Here is a 21,032-nt window from a genome sequence, read left to right as displayed (position 1 = left end):
ACCCATAAGCAAAGCACAGTCATTTCCTACACAAGAAAAGACCATTTAGGGACGCTAAATTAATGATATATGCACAAATGCAAACATACCTACACCTTCACACAAAATAATGAAGATATAATTTTCATAGAAATGAGGCTATTAAAAGAAATTTAATTCAATAAACTAAGAATGATGCATGAAGAATATATAAATGAAGAAAGAGAAGGAAAAAGAGGGTTCAAAGTACAAAGACAAAAGGATAATTTAAAAACAATTTTCACACATTTCAGAAACATGGTGTATGAAAAAACTCAAATGCAGAACAGGAAATTTTGGTGGAGAAAATTTTCAGAACTAAAGGTATACAAAAGTATCTATTTAATAATAGAATTTACTAGAGACCTGACAAAGAATCTGAATTAGGACTGTCAATATCTGTTAAGTATGAGAAAACATGAAGTGGGGGATGATTATTAAAAATGAGTATGAATGTTATATTGGTAAGAAAGATGTTTTTTTATTTAAATTGGGAAATAGGAAATTTTAAAAATACATTCTTAATTTTAATCAGGTGGTTATGAATCAAACACAAGGAAGAAACATCATAAATGTCAATTACTAGATTCCTGAATTCATATTCCATCTTGCCCTGTCTTAGGACACTACATAAATGAAACTATGAAAATTCCACATCAAAAGACAGCTGATGTGAGGAACCAGCATGAGATGCAAACATAAATCATATTCAACAGGCTGTGACAGTTTCAGATAATTTCATGAATTACAGAAAGAGAAAGACTGTGTTTCTAAACTGGTTTATTCTTGTAGTTGTGATAACATTTGATTGCATTAAATTTAGTTGAAGGCCCTTTGATTAGATCACTTGATAAGATCACTTTAGGGCTTTTGATTGGACTATGACAGTGATGCATGGCTCAGGTTGAGACTCCACTCTCTTGCTGGGTCTGAGAGAGAGACAGGAAGAGGAAAAGGAAGCTGCCATATTTGATGCTGTCATGTGAGAGAAAACTAGATCACTTAGGCAAGAAGCCCCAAGAGGCTGGGCCCAGGGAGCAGCTTAAAAGAAGATAAGCCCAGCTATATGCCTGATATCTTACAGCTGAATGTGTGAAGAAAGCAGAACAGCTGAGAATGACATAGGAAGCTTGGAAAGAGAGAAACCCTATTCCTGGTTGCCCTCAGCTGAGCTCAAACCTCAGCAGAGATCAGTGGCCATCTTGTTTCAAAACAGGACAGTTGATTTTTGTTGGAGTACATTGATGGTACTTCAGTGTGGACTTTTCACAGCCTTGGAACTGTAAGCTTTTACCCCCAAATAAATCTCCTCTACAGAAGCCAACCCATTCTGGTACTTAGCATTAATAATCCTTTAGAAAATTAAAACACAGTCCAAATTAGAAGAGTTGCATATGAAGCTGTGGGAAAAGGATTGCTGGAAAAGTAGAAGTAATAGAATAGACTATTTCAAGAAATTAGGTATTTTAAAAATAAATTAATGTATATGTAAAAGTTCAACAAGAATTTCAGTGTATTACATGAAACATACATATATGAAATATATATATATTTATATTATTGCCAAGTTGTGTTTATCAACAAAAATGTGGTTCAACATTAGGAAAATGAAAATAATAATTCATGACAACAAGGGAGTTCAGTATGGGGAAAGGCAGGAAGAGATGAGAGGTGGAGGCATCTTTGGGACATGGAGCTGCCCTGGGTGGTGCTTCAGAGGTAATCACCGGACATTGTAAATCCTCACAGGGCCCACTGGATGGAATGGAGGAGAGTATGGGCCATGATGTGGACCATTGTCTATGAGGTGCAGAGGTGCCCAAAGATGTACTTACCAAATCCAATGGATGTGTCATGATGATGGGAACGAGTGTTGTTGGGGGGGGGGGGGGAAAGGGGGGGGTGGGGGTGTGGGGTTGAATGGGACCTCACATATATATTTTTAATGTAATATTATTACAAAGTCAATAAAAAATAAAAAAAAGAGAGAAACTTCATAGGCTCATGTCTTATTTTCAGAAATGAGTTGAAAAATATTAATTCTTGATTTAAAAAAAGCTGTTATTGAATATTTAGAAAGGAATATGCTATGATAAAAAGTTAGCATTAAAAGGAAATTTTCTTAGATCATACATCATATAATTTAAAATATGTATAACAGAAGCATCCCTTTACAGGGAACCAGACAAATAAGATCACTCACACCAACTTCATTAGGAGGAAGAAAAATGGAGCAAGAAAAGGAAAATGAAACATATATGATTGAAGATGAAGAAATAACACTTTCATTGGCAATACATATAATTTTGTTTGAGAAAGTTAAAAAAAATCTGCAAATATAATGAGAATCTTATTTGAATCATGTTTAAGACAATTGAATTCAATATATCAATAAAGAAATATAGAATAGTTATCCAATAGATACAATAATAGAAAATGAATATTTAAAAAAAACTCTCAATAGAATGAAATATAAAGTAACAGATTTTCCGGCTCTTGTGGAAAACTTTAATGTTTCATTGAGAGCTCTTAAGTAACTGAAATAATGGAGTAATAGACCATATACATGGATTCGAAGACTCAACGTTATAACAAAGTCAATTATATCCATCAATTGAATGACACCTGAAGAAAGAACCTAGAGATTTTCTACTATAGAAATTGATGTTGCCGTAAAATTCACATTAAATCTATATAGCATAAACACTATTAAAATATAAAATTTAAAAGGCTATCTTAAACAGATATCAAGTCTAGCTATAAAATAATAATAAGTAAACATCATGGCAAAAAAGGCAAAAAAATGACAAAGATGCAACAGAATAGAAGGTATAAAAATGAACACTCAGATGACAGATGCAGGAAGCAATTGCAGTGAGAATTATATTCCTTTTACTCAATCCACTCAAAACCAATTCTAAGTTGATTAAATAATGAAATTAATTAAATAATGAAATGAGGAAATCAATATTAAAATAATTTTGAAGATATCCTCAGAAGTTTGAAGGAATGTTTTAGAAGGAGGATGAGGAAGAAGAATAGATGGAAGAGGAGGAAAAGATATACAAATTTTCACAATGGAAACATATTTGTGAATTTCATTGCAATAAATGAAGTGTTTTTTTTCCTCAAGAATCAACAATAGGTCACAGAATTAGGCACAAACCTACTGTCATGTGTAAAACAAGATATCTGTGCTTCCTATTCTTAGAAATGTCTATCTAAGCCTGAAAAGTTATATGTGTTTTTAAGTGGTTTGTGCCTAATTCTGTAAAAGATATACCATAACACTGGTATGAGGAAAATAAAAAGTGTATCCACCTGGAACTGCCACAGACTCAGCATTTGGAAAAAATATATCTGGATTTACCAACTATTGGTGATGGTGTGGAACAAAGAATATTTGGAAATATATTTTTTTGAGTATGAGTAAACTGCTACAGCTTCTCTGGAAAACCATTATATATTGTGTTTACAAACTAGACTAGTTTACATTAAAGTAAGAAAAAAGTTTCTCCTGAGAACAACAAAGATTTCCTAATTATGGCACATGTGCATTTTGTGTTGGCTAGGATTTTTTAAATTAATTAATTAAATTATTTTTACCCTTAACCCTCCTCCTGCCCTGCTGTTTTTGCTATCTGTGTTGTCTTTTTTTCTCATTTTCTCTCCTCTAGGAATTAAGGGGATTCAATTCTGGAGCTCTCTGATGGGGAGAGAGGTTCCCTGTGAATTGTCCCACCTCAGTTCATGGTTTCTGCTGTGCTTCACATTAATTCTCTTATCTCTGTTTTGATGCATCATCATCTTGCTGCATGACTCACACGGGGCACTGGCTCACTACACGGGCACTGGCTCACCATGCAGACACTGGTGTGGTCACTGGCTTGCCATGTGGGCATGCTCTCTTTTCTTATTTTTCACCAGGAGGCCCCAGGGATCAAACCCAGGTCCTCCCATAAGGTAGATGGAAGCTCTATCACTTGAGCCACATTCACAGTTGAGGTCCCATTCTTTGCCCACATATTATGCACGTTCTCCACCCAGGCTATTAGAGCAGCCTGCACATGGGATGTTACTTGTTCTACTGACACAAGGGTAAGTTGTTTCAAAGAAGTTCACATATGTTGGTATTGAAACCCACAATGAGAGGGAGAAACTTGGTAAACTTTAGTAATCTTCAGTGTTTACATTAAGGGCATTTTTATATTTAGTATATGAATTCTAAAAGTGATTTGGAATATATTAGTTTCTACCATATACAGTTAACAATATATAGATTACCCAGTGACTATTGATTAAACTTAGTGTTAAAATTTCTTCAACAAAGCAACCTAATATTCATTAGGTTTATTCATTTCCTTGAATTTACTGTTAAAACCTTGAATTGCAGTTGGACATGACTCTTGAAATATACTGATTCTAATTACATCAATATTGATGCAAATTTCCATCATATAAAACAATCATATAAATACCTAGCACTTATAGTCACCTCCTTAGTTGAAAACCAACTTTCAAGGCAAAGACATCACTTGATATTTATTCCTCCTAAAATCATAAATCTATCCATTAATGTAATACTATCCTACATATAATGAATATATAGTATCCTTCCAATAATAATTTCCTTACAGCACTGACTATTACTTTTTCTTTTTATAAAATACAACACCAATTTCAAAAAATCCATACCAATTTTATGTGCTTTCCTTGAAGGATATCAAGATATGAATGAAACATATATTTTTTCCAAAATTGATTATCATTTCCCCAAATGTAACTGACATTAAATTCATTTGCATATACATTGTATGAGTGCAGAAATCAATGCAAGAGAATAAAGTACACAGCTAAAGAAAAACTCATTTTAGGAACACAATATTCGATAAAGGTACTGAATGGTAGTATATGTGCTTTCAATTAATGGTGATTGGCAGCTAGATATTCATTGACAATAAAAATAAATTTCACTCCTGCATTTTGATCGGCATAAATGATGTCTTTTAAGGATAACTCATGAAAGTCAAAACTATGATAGCTTAGAAGCTAACAACAGATATTTTCAGGACAACAACATAGGTAAATATCTATCATATAAAAAGTAGAACACAATCTACAATGGAAAATATTGATTATATTTGATTTGAGAACGTCTTTTCATCCAAGGATTTAGAAAAACTCAAAATTTTAAGTAATGAACTGGGGAAACATACATGTCATAAAAAATGTAGCTAGGAATATTCCAGGAGAGAATTCCAGATTTACTTTAATATATATTCAACTTACACAAATATATACTCAAACTAAACTAATGAAGTCTAATGAATGCCCTATATATTTTATGGAGTCTAAAACTTCTTTAAAAATTAAAATTAAAATTAAATAAAAAGAAATAGAAAATATGAACAGAACAGGAAAGAGTTTAAATCTTAAGTCAAAATCCTGATTAGAGACTAGGTTAGGGAGACAACAATAAAAAAGAGCAGATTAGCGTCCTCCGAAGGGGTTTCCACACAGAAACACTAGAAGTATGAATCAACTTTAATGAAAATCAAGAAAACAGTCAAAGATTTAAATCAACCAAGCAAATATTCAAACAAAGAAGGTCACTCATGGTTGCCCAGAGAGACTGAGGGTGCACTCTCTCTCCTCCTGCCCTGTCACGGTGGGGATGGAATCAGAGATGTGTCCTAGAGTCTAGTCCCTGCAGGCCGAAAACTGCTGCAGCTGTCTGGAGAGACTGAGGGTCACTGTCCCTTGTCAGGCGCAGGGATGGAACCACAGTATTTGTGTGCATTTTTTGTTTTGTTGCATGCTACAAAGATTACTCACTAATATTTTATAGAAAATATAGTTTTTCTCTCTCTTTAAGAAATGGGAAAGCCAATTATCAAATTTACCCTGAAGGGTAAGGGGGCCTAAATACCCAGATATAGCATAAAAAGAGCATCAGATATGCTACCTTACCACAGTGGCCAAAACGGCATAGGACCAGCACAAAGACAGACATACAGACCAGTGGAATTAAACAGACTCAAAAAAAGATCTTCACATCTATGGAAAACTGCATCTTGTGAAATCCTTCTAACTTTATTCTCCTAGGAATTGTTTATGCTAGTTGGATTTCATATGAATGCTAGGTCTAATTAGTTTATATCTCTGCAGAAAATCTTGTAATCTTTATTTTGACGCAATTTAATAAATAACTATAACCAAAACCTTTATAATATTGAGTGTTTCAATCCATAAATATGGCCTATGCCTCAGTTCATTCAGTTCTTAACATCTCTCAATGTTTCTCAATGTAAATTTTCCACAGGTGTGGTCAAATTATGGTACACTTTGTTAAATAACTGTGAGGAGTGATGGAGACATAAACTGAGGCAGAGAGAGAGAGAGAGGGAGAGAGAGAGAAAGAGAGAGAGAGAGAATGATTTGTCAATGCTTTCCTTAAAATTTTGTTTTCTATGTTTTCCTGGTTTACACAAGTTTCATATTTCTTCCTTGATTTGAGCCAATCAATTGCCTTCTCTATATCTATTCCAATAGCATTCTCATATTACCTATTGAGATATTTTTATCTTACACTATGAATTGTATATACCTCTAGTTGCTGTTCTTTTTTTTCTTTTCTAACTATCATACATTTCATTTACTTTTTCTTGCCTCACTATATTGCTTCATAAAAATGGTGAGAACAGATTTTTTGGGTCTGTTTCCATATTAAAGGATATTTACATCATGCATATATTATTTTTTATGATGGTTGACCTAGATAATTTATTTAGGTAGTGCTACATTTTTTTTCAGAGAAAGAATTATCTTCTTTTATTTGCAAAAATCTTTCTATTTTGAATGATCGTTTTATTGTAACAGAAATGATTTCTGCTTCCACAGCAATGATGCTATAATATTTTTCCTTTAAATCCTGTTATGGACTACTATATTTAATTTTCTAATTTTATACCAGATATGTTTCTGAGATATTTAAATATATGTTGGTCAGTATATTTATATCACTATTTTTAAAATTTTACTTCATGCTACCATTGTAAATGCCTAAATTATTGAACATATTCTTACCTATCCTATGAAAATCCATTTTTGAACAATCTTCCTGAGACAGCTTCATTAACTTCTTTCCTAAGTTTTAATGTGGACCTTATATGCCTCTTGTACAATGGTCATGTGGCTTCCTCCTTTCTGTATTCTCTTGAGGCTGAACTGTCAGATTTGCTTCATTCATATCAAATCTTAAGATAGTGAAAATATTCTAATACAGTACTTGACATGTCTGACCTTTTGTTCCTCCTAATATTCATATTTTCCTGGTTAAGATACTCTATTTTAGGATTCACTGTATTGTTTTTCTTTTGAACATGATGCCTATGTATGGAAAACAATTTAATGCCATCTATCTCATTTTCAAAAGGAGGATTCCCATACTCTTTAGAAAGTGTTATTTTGTAAAATCCTTCCCTCCCTTTCCGTGTTTTATTATTCTCTCCAAATATTTGTTCCATAAATTGGACCTCTTTGGCTTGTATATATTTTCTTCTCCTTTCTAATTGATGACATTTGCATGCCTTTAAGTTTCATATACAATAGTTTAATCTCTTCTTTTTGATTTATTTTAAGAACTATATATGTAAGGTTTGAAAGGTGAATTTTTTATCATTATGCCTTTTTCACTTTTGTACCATGTTATACTTTCAGGGTGTGTGTGTGCATGTGTCTGTGTGCATGCATAATACACATACAAAATATGATCATATCTAAGTTTATTGAATTGGGTTATTTTATAATTGCCTCTTAATTTATGTGAAAAAATCAAATTTCATTAGTGTACTAAGTAATGTAAATGTTTTCTTCTGAGTGCATATATTTATAAATCTAATAACTCTAAATAGTCTGTTTTATTTATGGGAGGACTGACCTGCAATTATAGGTTACCTATGGTTTGTGGTATAGCAAAATAATTCATGTCTGCAATGCTGTTATATACAGAAACAGTGAACTGATAGAAATGCGTTTTAGGTAAAGGTGAAGATAACATAAAACTGTCCCCAAAAGATGCAAATAAGAAAAACCCCTAAATACTCTCTAAAAACAAATATAACCTCAACATCTTTCTCTTTTATTTAATTATTTATGTATTTATTTATGTATTTATTTAATTCTGCTTATTTAGGATTGCTTCTGGTACTCTGCATTTAGAAGACATCTCATGTTCAAATGGAGTGGGGAGGAGTTGTCTCCTAAAAAAGGCTTTCAAGGTATCCATTCATTCAATATCCCTCTGAAGAGTCATTTCAGTCTCTATCTTTTGATGAGCATATAATGTATCACACATCTATGCTTTCTGAGTTACACACTTTAAGCTTATGTTCAGCTATTATAACCATTAACATTCTCTTACTCATTCAAAAATATTCCAAGGATGCCAGAAAAAATAAAATTGTCTATTGTTAAAATCTATAACTGTGCACTTATTCATGCCCTCATGAAACTTCATACACACATCCCTATTTGTGATAGACATATTCCTAGGCATCAGTAGATAGATAGATAGATAGATAGATAGATAGATAGATAGATAGATAGATAGATAGATAGATAGATAGATAGATAGAGATAGGTCATAAAATATGAAAAGGTAGAATGATAGAATGGGAGAGGAATGGTATAAATCAGGGGTTCTTAACCAGGAGTCTGTGAGCTTGAAATTCAAAAAATTTTTTCTTTGGGAGAAATGTCGGTGTATGTATGATATATTTATTAAGTAATACACAGTATAGTGTGGACTTACTAAGGGGTCCATGGTTTTGCCCTAACTTGCAAAGGAGTCCATGGAAGAAAAAAGATTAGGAACCCCCGGTGGGTTCTTGTATATTATTAGAAAGTGTATTTATTTATTTATGATTGGTTGGTATGAACATGAATATTCAATAGAATTTCATTGTTCTAAGGCCAGGCAAGCAATTCTATAATCAATAATACAGAAAATAACAGAAATATAAATATGCATGAACTTTAAACACATAAGTGATTATTACTGACCAGTTTCCATGGGTATATAAATTAGGAATATATATATATATACACACACATAAATTTTAGAACTAGTATTATATTAAATATATGGATGACATCTTGACAAAAACTTTCAAAATAAAATATCCATTATTATACCTCTTTTTTTGTATATTTACAAAATTTTTATTTCCAAATATTTAAAATTGCCATATATGTTTTAGGAGGTACCAGTACCTCATACATGGGAGGCTCAATGACTGAGCTACATCCAGTCCCCAATCAGAGTATTCATTTGTTTGTCCATTTGTTTTATTTTTAGAAGGTACTGGGATAGAATCCAAACCTTGTACATGGGAAGCAGGCACTCTACCACTTAAACTACATCTGCTCCATGACATTGCCATGTAGTTTTCTTAACAATTAGAGCACAGCTTTTTTCCTCTAAATTACTTCTGATTAAAACTATTTCTTAGTATTTTGTCAATAACATTGTAAGGAAATATTGTAAAATATTAAAATGTTTTAGGAGAACTTTGAATTTATTTGAATTTTTGAAATTAGAGAAAGATGGATATACCTATCTATCACTCAACAAGTGGGTCAAGGGGTCTGCACTATTCCTGGCATTAAGGGAAACTGGACTCTTTATTATATATGGAAAACATTTATGTAAGGCTTTTGCCCCACAATGGTGGGGACAATTTGGCTTAGGATAAGTGCTTCATAATATCACTTGAGGGTGGGGGGAGGGACATATAACATCTCCTAAATCCTTAATCTTGGCTCTTTTACAAATCATAGTTGTTGCACAGAAAAAAAGTCTTTCCTGAGATCCATCAGAGATTTCTACCAGGCTGTACCTAATCTGAGCCCCAGAATTGGCATACATATACTTACAAAGGCTATATATGTCATGTTCAATATTATAAAAAGGGAGTTTAATTTTACATTTAATTTATTTGGATTACACCAACACAAGGAAGACAACCCAGTATCTATTGCCCTCCAAAACCTAAGAGTGCTAGACATTCTGACAGCACAACATGGGGGCTCATGTGTTATGCCAAAAAAATGTTGCTATTACATAACTAAGTCTAGACATGTTGTGAATAACATACAGAATGTAAAAAAAGCAGTTCATGTCCACCACAAATTTGGCTAAATAAGGCCTTTATGAATTTTAAGTTAGTTTGGGTTAAGCAAAGTATTTGGTAGCTGGCTGTCATCCCTGCTCCAAGCAGCTCTGATATCACAGCTGGAAAAGATCGTATTCATTACCTACATCAAATATTATGTGTATTGTGTAGATTATGTGTATATTGGAGTGGGATGATATCTCTTAGGCTGTTTTTCCTTCTGCCCTGTGTAATGTGTAATGAAGTGTCACAGTAAATGGGATTTGATTTTACATAAAGAATACCAGATATTGCTTGTATTATATGATACTTTTCTCCCAACAAATATATATATAAATTCTTATCCTCTGAATATGGAAAGGTTTTTCTTACTCTGATTCTCACAGGCTAAGCCAGCATTCAAAAGGTTACATTAATAAGCTATTTAATAACTCAGAAATGAATCCCTTAAAAGTTGCTGCATAAATGATGTAGAAAAGTTCCAACATTAAAGAACCATATGCATTTATCTTTGGTCTACATCCAGAATCTCAAAAAAGAAAACAACCCAGATGTTTTATTTCTTCCTTTTTAAAAAGATTTATTTTATTTATTTATCCCCCTTCCCTTGCTGCATGTTTGCTCTCTGTGTCCATTTGCTGAGCATTCTTCTGTGTCTGCTTGTCTCCCTTTATTGCATCATCTTGCTGCGCCAGCTCTCCATGGGTGTGGGCCATCAGCTCTCCACAGGTGTGGGCTGGGTTGCCTTCACAAGGAGGCTCTGAGAAGCAAACCCAGGGCCTCCCATATGGTGGATGGGAGCCCAATCAGTTGAGCCACTTCTGCTTCCCTATTTCTTCCTTTTAAGTTTTAAATTTTCTCTCTAAAATTTGATATTTTATTTCATTAATTTCTGAAGCTCTCCACTAGTATTTCTAAGCATGCCTTTTAATTAATATATCTTTAATGAAGGAAGCAGAATCAGTAAATAACTTAAGTATTTCTAACCTGAATAATTTTTCTAGTTTTATTTATTGTAATATTCAAATTGCTAAACTCGTTTTTATCTCAATATGAGGATGGTCATTTTACTGCTTGCATAGTTTCTATGCATGTGTATTTTAATTTTTTATTACAGGGAATGATCAGACTTTTTCAAGCTACCTTAAATGGCATTTTAATGAATAAAATTAAGTATATGCACACACAAAATTCTCCTCAGAATACATCCCTCAGGCATAATAGTCTTACATCTGTGACATATTTTCTAATAGCCAAATGCAAATGTTATATCATCCTTTATCTATTTGAGTATGTTAACTATAGGCCCACTGTCTCCTTAATTTTTTTGGTGCATTTATAGTGATTTTAAAAATGTTTCCGTCCAATGCTTAGTAATTTTGAGATGTTTGTTTAAAATGTGATAGCACCAAGTGAAACCCATATAGGATTTCCATTCTTTGGTTTTTAATGCCTGGTGAGCATTTGTTTAATGATATAAAGGAATGGATTTGGCAACAATTTGCTTTGGTCCCATTAATGTCATGTAACAGGACTTGACCCTCTTAGGCTTCAACTCACAAAAGCTGCCTAAGGTTTCTCCTGAAAATATTCTGTTACTCTTTCAATAGAGAAATATCCTTAGATATTTTTATATAATTAAAATAAATTTATGATTAAATATAGCACCTGAACAAAATTCAGATCTTGTGTTTAACTAAGGAAAAAGATTTTGTGGATGGATGGATATATAGATATATATATAAATAGATAGATAGAAAAAAAATACAGGAAGATAGAACCAAGTAGTTCATGAATATCAAAAGCATTACTTTGCCAAAAGTCATAATCCAAGTAAAAGTCTGAAGATATTTCTTGATCTTCCAGTGCTTGGAAAGTATTATTGTATTTTCATATTTTTGATGAATGAGGATTTTAGTCTGTAAATTTTGATTGATTTTTTTCTTAGCTGGGTCAACTATAAAATTGTTTCCTGGGAAATAAACAGCATTGCCAAATTTTAGATTCTGTTAAAACACAGAGATTGTGAGTTACATTTATGGGTTTTGCCTAGGCAATATGATGTCTTTAATTTGTACCCTGTCTAGATATATATTTATTGTATTCATTTTATTTTTATTGAATTGTCTTTATTTTAAAAATACATACATCACAAAAAAATGTTACATTAAAAAATATGAGAGGTTCCCATATATACCACACCCCACCCCACCCTCTCCTCCCACTTCAACAACTTTTCATCATTGTGGAGCATTCACTGCATTTGGTGAATACATTTTGGAGCACTGCTACACTGCACGGATTATAGTTTACCTTGTAGTTTACACTCACCCCCAGACCATTCAGTGAGTTATGGCAGAATATATAATGTCCTGCATCTGTCCATGCAATATCATTCAGGAAAATTCCAAGTTGCCAAAATGCCCCCACATCACAGCTCTTCAACCCTCTCTCTGCCCTCAATAGTTCTTGTGGCCACTGTCTCCACATCAATGATACAGTTTATTCCATTGCTAGAGTCACAATAGTTCCATATTAGAACACCAGTAATTCTACAATAAGCCATATTTTATTCCTCCACCCTGTGGACCCTGTGATGGTGATGTCCACTCCACCTCTAAATCAAGAGGGGGCTTAGATCCCACATGGCTGATGGATGTGAATCTCCTGCTTGCAGTTGTAGACACTCTTTTTTTCTCTCTCTCTTTTTATTTTTAGTTTATTTTTCTTTATTTTTAATGGAGTTTTAGATTACATAAATGTTACATAAAAAATATAGGCCATTCCCATCTACCCCACCCTCTTCCCATCATATACTTTTCCACATAAATAACATCTTTCATTAGTGTGGCACATTTGTTACAATTGATGAAAACATACTGAAGTGTTGCTATTAAACATGGGCTATAGTTTACATTATAGTTTACATTTGCCCCACACAATTTTATAGGTTTTGACAAAATGTATAATGACCTGTATCTATCATTGTAATGTCATGAAGGACAATTTCAATGTCCAAAAATGCCCCCATAGACCCTCTTTATTCCCTGGTGTGGTGGCTGACTATCTTAACCTCCCTGTTAGCTGACCTGGGTAAATCCAATAAACCAGAGAGTAGGAGTTGCAACTCTGTTGAGGCTCAGGGCCTAGCTGGCATATGTCCAGTCCATTGATTCAAGTCTCCTGAGCATATACCAATCACAGCTCCAAACACAGATGCAGTAAACATGACAGAAGAGGCATGTGTAGAAAGGCTACATCTAAGTCCAACTCCATCACACTCAGGAGCACAGATTCTAAAGTAGAGCCCACTGGCAAGGCACTGGACTACAGAGACATCTTCCATAACCGTATAACCCATATATCTTTGTAGCCCTCAGGGACACCAGGACCTGGAGTTGTATCTACTTTGGCTGTCTCTGGGATCCTGCTGCAATGTACATAAGCATGATCCCTCTGAAATGAACTCATGATTCATTTTGAAATCTCTTAGCCATATAAACTTGTCTTTACATTTCTCCTTTTTAAACAAGACCTTCTAGTTGAAACAATGTTGAGGGCTTGACCCACTAGACTGTTTTCCAAAATTGGGAGCCACCAATTCTCTCAAAAGACACCCTTCTCTCTGATTGAGAACATCAGGACTCCCCAGGGTGGGAGTACAACACCTTCCCCCTCATGATGTAACGCACTATAATGTAACACACTATGACAACATGAGCACTCACACAGTCCCTAGAAGCCTGGCCCAGGTGCACCCTGTGCCAGATCCCCCCATCAAACACCTTAAACATGTAACCCATCCTTTTTATATGTTCTAAAGATTTTCTCATAGATCACCCACGCAGGTGTCAGCTCACAACCTTCCTTTCATCACAAAATTTCCCATAAGTATATCTTCCAGTCTCTAGTTATGCTACAATTTCTTCCATTACTAATCACAATAGTTCCACAGTAGAGTATCAGTAAAAAAGAGTCAGGAGGTCATCAGAGCACTTATGCATGCCTCAGTAAGGTCTCAGGAAAATACATGGGATTCTTTCAGGCTTTTCTGATCCAGTTTCTTGTTCTGAGTATGTATGACAGTCTTTTGAATTTTCCATTTTAACCAGGAATCTGAATGTTCCAACTTTTCTCCATGGAATAGAGCCCACCCACCCCTTTCTGCACATTCTAATGTACATACTGAAAGGATAATCTTTTTGCCATTCTCTTCAATTCAGTTTATTCTGTGTATAAACTGCTTCTGCCTGGAGAAAAATTTTGGAAGGGTGAGTCAGATATAAGTGTCCTGATTCAGTATGTCACCCTGCTGCCCCATAAATTGGCACAAACTTATTTGCCCTCTATCTGTATATAGGAGATTTAATATTTTATTTAATATTCATACTTTTACTGTAAATATTACCAAAAAAGGAATAATAATATATTCAGATGAACATCAGTTAATAGTTACATCTTTAAGTGTTTATGATAAAGAGTATTGATACTGGAAAAGAATGTTGCAATTATTATAAGTATAAAATTAAAAAGAATAATGGTTGTCATAAAGAAGGATGGACTGATGAAGAGATATATCCTGAAACAACTTTAGCAAAATGTTCACAATACATGAGTTAAAGCAATTTATATAGGAGTTCACTCTATAATTCTTTCATATTTAATATAACTAAATTTTTCTTCCTAAAATGAGCTGTACAAATAGATAGAAATTAAACTTGTTAAAGAAATATGATGCCTACAAAGTTTTAAGAAATTCACAGTAATTTTCATAGGAAGGAACAGCAAATTTCATAAGGTGCCTTATTAAGGTATATGAAAAGCATTCTGCTTATCATACCATATAGCCAAAGATGAATTTCTCTTTGTAATATTGTAACATTTTAAAAATGTACATATTGTTATTTTAAAGCCAGAGGAATAATAAATATTTTCATTAAAATATATTTAAAATGGAAAATGTTAAATTTTAAAATACTGCATTTTTCAGTGGCATAAGTAAAAAAAAATCTACTGAAAATTTCTTTGTGAAATATATAATCACTTGCCAAATTTCTCCTTTGATGGTTGCAATAAAGTGTTCTAAGTAAGGAATGGCAATATCTGGAACTAGGAAAATAGAGAAAATGGAGGGAAGATTTCAAAAATTTCAGAACACTCATTGCTCTTTTACAAGTTGTCAATATCCAAAATCTTGAAATTATCTAAAAAGTATATGTGTCAGTTAGTGTACTCATCCATGATCTTCTCCATGTATCATCATTTACTTTTAGTTACAAACCATTTGACAAATTGTTCCAAGCATTTTAACAATGTGGAAAACATTTTACAGAAGAATGTATGAATTATACATTATAGCTCATTTTTAAATATGCAATAAAACAAAAGGAATTACATTAAACAAACCTTGATATTTGACAAGAATAGTTTCTGTTTAAGAACATATATGATTATGAATTATATTTTTAACCGTTTTATTTAAAAGTTTTAATTAAAATACCTTTTTTCTTTGGAGCTCAAAGGATCTGTGAAACATTCGGCCAAGTGCATTATTAATCTCTCTGTTGCGCAGGCTATAGATGATGGGGTTTATAAGTGGGGGCACCATGGAGTAGAACATGGCCATGAGAAGATTACTGAGAGATGCTTCATTTGCAGTGGAACCAAAGACAGCAGTCAGCAATGAAACAAAAAACAAAATGAGAATTGACAACTGTTGGGTACAGGTGGATAAGGCTTTGTTACGGGCTTCCACAGAATGCATCCTAAGAACCATTGAAAAAATATCAATATAAGACTTAAATAAAATAACAGAACATAGTAAGACAACACAAGCACTTATAGGTAAGGCTATGGACTCAGAAAATTGAACATCTGAAGAAGCGATCCTCAAAATTTGAGACACATCACAGAAATATTGATGGATCACATTGGATTTTGTGAAGGGAAGCCTGAACATGATGCCTGTGTGGACAGCAGAATATACCAACCCAGCTGCCCATGAGCCACCAGCCGCCTGTGTGCACACACGTGGGGTGATAATGAGTCCATAGTGCAGAGGGTGGCAAATGGCAACATAGCGATCGTAGGACATCACCACAAGGAAGGCCAGTTCTGTAGCTACAAACATGATAAACAGGTAAATCTGGAAGGCACATGCTAGGAGAGAAATTGTCTTATTTCCTGTCAGAGAATTAATGGTCATTTTGGGAAGAGTAACTGAAATTAAGCAAAGATCTATGAATGACAAATTCCCAATAAAGAAATACATTGGAGAGTGTAGATGTACGTTAATTACAATGGCCATAATAGTTAAAAGATTCCCAGTCAGGGCTCCAAGATAAATCACTAAGAACATCAAACCTTGAAAGACTTGGAGATCCCGGGAAGTTGTAATATCCATGAGGAGGAATTCTGTGAAGATGGTGAGGTTGTCCATGCTTTCTAATATGTCACAGTCTCCCTGTATACAAAAATAATATGATGAAATATGCTGTAAACTAAATGCAGGAAACCCACATTAGTCATGAATAAAGTCTGACCATTGGTAACAATATATGTCTTTTCATCAGGAATTCATTTTAAAGGAAATGGGAAAAAGACTGTATTTGAAATCAATGAATGCCATATTTCTGTTTTTACTTTTTTCTTAACTATTCCAAAAAAATAATTTTAACATGCATAGAATCAGAGAATCTAAGTTCATTATATGATTTAAAATAAAATAAAAACCCATAAACATTTCAGTTTCTGGATCAAGTTTTTTCTATTTCAGTAAAATATCTTTAAAACACTTCTTGAACACATGATTATTTTCTTATTTTCTTCCTTAGTTATGGTCGTCCCCGATGTGCTCTCTAAGAAAGCCTCTGTATCACTCCATTTCTTTGTAAAGTCTACAGTTATTATTGATGTTGTTTATGTACCAACTGACTAGGACGGTTGCTAATATATACCTTTGAATGGGCAGCTGGCTTGGAAAATGTTCTTATAACAAAGTAAATTAATGATTCAAAGTTAATCTATGATACTTGGGATGATAAAGACAAAGGCAACCAAATAGATTGTCTCACCAATATTTCATTTCAGTTGTAAAACAAGACATCCATTTGAGCTCTTTCTTACTATCCAGAAAACATTTTATTTGATTCTGATAACTTACTTCATTTCCCTTTTGCAAATTGTACCACATTTCCCTTGTTCTCTGTCTCTCTATTTTACCTTTTCACCTTCACACCGTGTCTAAGAAAAGCATCCCACCTGATATTATTCCTCTATGAAGAACTCTTCCTGCAATTAGACATGAATTTTAATATTTGAAGAAGGAAATAATACTGTCTAGACTACTTGCCTTCCTCCTTTTCTAAATTTTACTAAATTACTTATTCAAAAACTTTATATCCACAAATATTTAACTTCAGCTTATCTTGAAGAATTCTAACTCAAAAACAAATCATTTCAGTTTTAAATATACTTTCATCTCTAAACTAATCATATCGAGTTGTATAATTTCAGATCTATTAAAGTTTTATGTGTGGTAAATTTAAAGTAGAGGATTAATAAGTATAAAAATGTTCAAATTAATATTTTATCAATATATTATTTATGTATTTGATTTGCAATTAAGAATAGTACACATTTTGGCTAATATGTGGATAACAATCCTATTATTTTTATTTATGTTCATTGAATAAACACATATACATTTCAGTATTATTGAAAAAATCACGTCCAAATTGTTTTCTATAAAACTTTTCAATTATGTTGTCTGTCCCACCTACATTTTTATCAATAGGAAAAGTCCTTTAAACTGACAGTTTTATTAAATATCAAATACAATAGTCAAGGATACAGATGATTTATTGACTTAAGGCCAGCTTATTGAACATATATAGACTCTCAGACAATTTTTAAAAAAATTCATTATCAAAACCACATCTTTGGATTGTTCTTTAGAAGTCTCATTCCTCTCCTAAAGTCTTCATGTCTTGTCTTTCTCCTTGGTCCTTATAAATTCTCAGGTTTCCCTAGGATAAATTTACCATTCATATTCTGTACCAGACCGCATCATGGTAAATGCATAGCTTTGGGTGTAAGAGAAAGAGAGAAAGTTTAGAGATTGTTTTTCTTCTGCTTTTTATGACCTCAGGGACATTTAGAAATTATTTACTTCATAATTTTAAAACATGGGGTAAAACAAAGTTAGTGGGAGAATTAAACCTTATGAATGGCCTTTTTGTCTCATGAATTATTTAAAAAATGAAATATAATAGCATTTTCAAAATGTGCAGGAGCCATTTTTAGTTTCTAATATCCAGCAAATAAATGTAAGAAAGATTTTATGGGAAAAACATCACTGGTTATCTCCAGGAAACTATTATTCCTTATGTGGATTTATATATTAGCTTTCCTTTCCAATCTAGTTCAGATAATGTTTCATTCTTAGTGCCTTCTGCTGATTCACTTTCTTGGTAACTTTGATAATTTTCCATTTTCCATATTTTTAATAGTCTATGAGTATCAATTGACATTATGGGAGAGAAATAAATTATACTAATAAGAGACCTATCAGAGCTATTCAAATCATTTTTCTTCAGTCATTTTAAATAAAAATGTGAAAATAAACCTAGAAATATACCTGGTAAATGATGAATCCCTTTTTTCTTCTGTAACATGAATATTTCTTTTGCACAATGATAGAAACTTTGCAAATCCATGATCCTGCCTCTTTTATCACTGACCAAATGTCAGAGACCTTCCCATGGAATTTTATATTTAGCCTTAATCACAGGAAGGATTCTCCTTCTAGATTATATTTCAACACATGCACATGGTTACTTCTTATGAAGCTCACCTATGTGTCATCACTGTCAGGAGACCGGGAAGAGTAAGGAATTCCTTCTCCAGGGAAGACAGTTTGACTTCAATTCTTGATTGGCAAAGATGCCTTGGCTATATATTTGAACCCGGTTAAATTCATAATAATGAATGTTTTCAATAAAATTCATATAGATTTTTTATAAAGTTAGTAAATGAGTTGTTTTCAAAAAAGTTTAGTACTGCATTGGTGTATCAATGCATTTTCAATTTTATGTCACATCATAAAAATAGCTTACTTATATTATAATATATCCACACACTTGTTCAAACCCAGTAAAATGATATCTAAGTGTTTGAACTCAGATTATGGAAAGAAGGAAAATCATGCACTATTTATAATTGTCAACAACAAGAACAGGCAAAAAATTTCCAGTAGCTACTAAATTAAAGAAAAATGGGGGAAGCAGATTTGGCTCAACTGATAGAGCATCCACCTACCACATAGGAGTTCCAGGGTTCAAACCCAAGGCCTTCTGACCCATGTGGTAGCTGGCCCATGCCAGTGTTGATCCATGCAAGGAATGCCGTACCATGCAGGGGTGTACTCCATGTAGGTACCCCCACGCTCAAGGAGTGCACTCCTCAAGGAGAGCCACCCCATGCAAAAAAAGCAGAGCCTGCCCAGGAACGACACCACACACATGGAGAGCTGACCCAGCAAGATGATGCAACAAAAAGAAATATAGATTCCCGTTGACACTGACAAGATTGCAAGCGGACACAGAAAACACACAGTGAGTGGACACAGAGTGTATACATTGGGGGGGAAGGGGAGAGAAATAAAAAAGTCTTTAATAGTAAAGAAAAAGAAAAATGGGATACATTTTAGAATTTTAAAATAAAAGCAAGTAAATTAGGTTTGGCACAACATGGGGCTCTAATCAAAAGTAGTCTGAAGAGGATACTGCCCAAGTGTCCATCAACTAATGAAAGTATAAACAAAATGTGGTATATACATATAAAGGCATACTATGCTGCTGTAAGATTAAATGGAATTGGGATATATATATCAACATGGATAAAATCTGAGAACATTATGCTGAGTAAAATAAGCCAGACACAAAATATTGTATTGTCTCACTAATATGAACTAAAGATGGATAATAAATACATGGAGTTAAAATTAGAATATAGGTTACTAGGTGACTGAATGAAGACTGAGAATGGATAGTGATGTTTAATGTATACAGAATTTTTAATTAGCTTGACTGTAAAAGTGTGCAATAGTTTAGAGTTGAAGGGAGCACTTTATAGTGAATGTAACTAGCATAGCTGGTTATAAATGTGATTGTGATTGAAAGGGATAGTCTAAGACCTAAAAGTCAATGGAAGGAATGCTAGAGGCTAATTTAGGGAGTGAACAATGTAGTGAACCCAAATAGTGATAAGGACTGTGGTTAACAGTGCAAATACAAGATTGTTCTATGAAATAGAATAAATGTACATCGCAATTACAAGGTGGTAAGAATATGGTGATGCATGGGAAAATAGGATTAAAATAATTTATGGGCAACAGTTAACAGCAATATTGTAGTATTGCATCAATGTAAAAGAAGGTACTGTATCAATGCTAAGGGCAAATAATTGGTTGGTATGGGATTTTTTTTTATTGTACTAGAGGAAACAAAAAATTTAGTAAGGTTATGACTACACAACTCTGATGAAAATGAAAGCCACAGAGTATACACTTTGGATGAATTGAAAAGGCATGGGATCCTACAACACTGAACCATATGATGAATGATGTGGACTGTGGTTAACAGTACAAATATGAGAATGTTCTCTCATGATCTATTACAAATGTACAATACAAATACATGGTGTTATTAATAGAGGGGTGTATGTAAATACATACCAAATGTAAGCTATGGGCCATAGTTAGTAGTAATATTTTGATTATCCTTCATAATCTGTAACAAATGTTCCACAACAATGCAAGGTATTGGTGGAGGGGTGATT

The 21,032-nt window shown here is 33.3% G+C and overlaps 1 long non-coding RNA gene across 1 annotated transcript in view; it reads right to left on the bottom strand.

Moving 5' to 3' along the window:
* Positions 1-15,698: 15,698 nt before the first annotated feature.
* LOC131275195 (uncharacterized) overlaps positions 15,699-21,032 on the bottom strand; it is an 87,833-nt gene continuing 82,499 nt past the window's right edge. Inside the window, exons 2-3 of the long non-coding RNA XR_011647124.1 lie at positions 16,557-16,656; positions 15,699-15,839 (exon numbers count right to left, since the gene is read on the bottom strand). This is a non-coding gene — a long non-coding RNA (uncharacterized lncRNA). The remainder of the gene's footprint in view (positions 15,840-16,556; positions 16,657-21,032) is intronic.

This window comes from Dasypus novemcinctus, chromosome 22 (genome assembly GCF_030445035.2).
Source record: "Dasypus novemcinctus isolate mDasNov1 chromosome 22, mDasNov1.1.hap2, whole genome shotgun sequence".
Lineage (NCBI taxonomy): Eukaryota > Metazoa > Chordata > Mammalia > Cingulata > Dasypodidae > Dasypus > Dasypus novemcinctus.
The sequence above is the reverse complement of the archived record's forward strand: the minus strand, read 5'-3'. Positions and strand labels throughout refer to the sequence as shown.